Consider the following 2,799-nt stretch of genomic DNA (forward strand, 5'->3'; position numbering starts at 1 on the left):
TCTGGTGAATGCGCTCTGAATTTGCAATTTTAACTTAGTCGAGCCAGTAACAGCTTGTTTTATTTAAAATATTGTGTTATTGGTGCGGTTCATAAAATTTTCAGTCTGTTAAGAAAAGAGATGTTTTAGTTGAGTGCCTAATTTCCGATGATTGGTTCAAGGATTGTGAAAGAATAACGTATTCGTTTATTAAAATTATTTCCGAATTATAAAGTTCGAGCTAATTCTGATTTTATAAAAAAGAATTTGACTTAAAAAATACACAAAGGTTTGACCACAAACTATTTTCATCTGATTTCATATAAAGACAACATTGACCTTCTTAATCTTTTCTCATTTGTTGCATTTCGGCCCGGATATTTTACCTCTATCGATTGGGTAGTATGGTTTGCTTCTAGGCATGCGCCGATGTATCGATTACTCAAAACTCACGGATGCACTTTGTAAATGCAATTCATATTGAGTTGACTAAACTTAATTTACAAAACAACTTTTCTGGTGTTAGACGCCCTTGTTAAAGGTGTTTAGAATGGACTATGAATCAGAGTCAAAATCAAAAATCTACCGTAGGTTCGGAAATATATACATTATTGAAATACAAAGGGCACATTTATTGAGATATCTTATCCTACAACCATTCTTAAAAAATTCTTTCGTTGTGTAGATGAATAGTTTAATTTAATAGTTTAATTTAAAGACTTCATTATTTCGTTAAGTTTACGTTAATAATTTTTATATTTCATATAGGTACTCAATTTAAATATTGTTTTAGATTCGAGGCCGTCTTCGTAAAAGAGTTCTACGAACAACCGCTACGGTGATCTAACCGTTTACGAAGCTTGAAGTCGCGATGCCGGCTACAGTAGAAGATGAAGCGCCCAACATCATCATCAAAGGTGATTATAGAATTCAGATTATCTAATTCTAAGTTATATATAAATATATTGAGTTAGATGGCACAATAAAAACTATTATTTTAATTATAGTGTATGTATTTTAAAATAACCGAACTAGGAGTTCGGTTAGTAGCCTATTAGTAAACGAAAATTGAATTAGGTATATATTTTTACGTATTTTTGTGTGCGGTTAAATAGCTCCAAATCTCTATAAGCGAAGAGGAGGGCGTTGCCCAGCTGCAGGACTTTTACGGAATGTTATTAATAATGACTAGATGATTGTGGCATCGAATCTTAAAGAATCATCACACCCTTAAATTTTTGCTCGAATCTATTTGCTCAATCCTTCCATATATTAAATTATTGACAAGTTATAACTAAATCAATTTTTAGGCACGGCGCAATGCGCGAAGTTGCTCTCGCATATTCGAAACATCACCGACTCGACTCAACTCGTAGAGGGACCGACTGAAATCCGTCAGTACCTCGGACTTTGGCTGAACCTCCCCTGACAAACTGACGTCATGAGGCTCTGAAGAGGCAAGCTCCGCATCATGTGGGGTCCACGACAACGGCGTACATAACGGCATCATCTGACCAGGGCGACTTTACCGACGACAGCTTCTAATACATTAATGTGTGTTTATTTAATATTTGACATTATTATATAATCTTCATAGATAATATCACTGATATAAGTGCGCACTTATGCATAACGAATATAATATTTTTCGCCACGTGTTTTTGGTAAAGGGACGGAGACTATCGTACATCAAAGTGCTTCGCGGTAGTATTTGTTTACGAGGAATATACATCTTCTGTTTGGGCTTGCTGTAAAGTTCACGATCACGAAAAGTTTTGCCTTATTGGGAAAAAGTTGGATGCTCTACCTGTACGCAAATACCTTAGACGCAGAGTGGATCGTCTGGATGTCAAATTTGAAAAATTCGATGTTATCACTAGTTCCCCACTAGTGATAAATGGAGGCATAGGAGTATATATAGTATAAGGATGTAATAGGCAGGTTTCATGCGAACGGTAACAGATTGATTATTTTTAAAATGAAAAGTAGACATAGACGGGAGACAGAAGGTAATATAATTGACGCCTTGACTTCTTAACGTTTTAAACTTTTGTTAACAACTTCTCATACAATAACAATGTAATGATATAATTTTAACAATAGACAAAATTATAGAAAAATACCATGACAACATTAGCAAAATTTCAATATAGCATTAATATTGCAACTTTGATCGACATAGATGCGCATTTATGAATAATTAAGTATTTATACTTTCCCCTGTGTGAATTTGAAGGTACTTGATGTTATGGGAACAGTCACACAGGTGAAGGTTTTAATTAATCAATTACATTATTAGTATAGAATATAGATGCTTACGTTCTCACAGTCGAAAGAAACGGTTGAGAGTCACTTTACACCACATTCAGATCGGACCTAAAGAATTGCAACAATTGGACATTGACGGGAAAATTCAACACAACAAAGAGATTAGCATACTTTCTCCGATTCTTTCGATACGTGTTAATGCTATTCGCCACATTTCAGAGGAAATGTCTTAGGGAAGGGTTTTGGAAATACATTTTCAGAGAATGGCATATATACTCTTGAATGGACTAGATGTTGTGATGGCGTTTTGGATCGCGATGTTGAGACGGCGCAAGTTTGCTGCAGTTGAGAATATCTGTCGGATCAACTTTATTATTCTTACACGATCGCGGTCAAGCCCTTATATTAACAGCTTGGATGTTCGGAAACTGTTTTATTGACGCCAAATGTGACGTTAAATTTACCGATTGAGACGACTGACGAGACTGTGTTATTTACTTTGGCCAATCGAGTTGGAGTAAATAGCATGGCGCTTGTCTTCCCGGACTTGAC

General features: G+C 35.4%; 1 long non-coding RNA gene across 1 annotated transcript; it reads left to right on the forward strand.

Annotated features, from left to right (window-relative positions):
• Nucleotides 1-2,799, forward strand: LOC125075907. Its single transcript, XR_007120255.1, has 3 exons — nucleotides 1-268; nucleotides 773-896; nucleotides 1,290-2,799. It is a non-coding gene; the product is annotated as an uncharacterized LOC125075907 (long non-coding RNA).

This window comes from Vanessa atalanta, chromosome Z (assembly GCF_905147765.1).
Source record: "Vanessa atalanta chromosome Z, ilVanAtal1.2, whole genome shotgun sequence".
NCBI lineage: Eukaryota > Metazoa > Arthropoda > Insecta > Lepidoptera > Nymphalidae > Vanessa > Vanessa atalanta.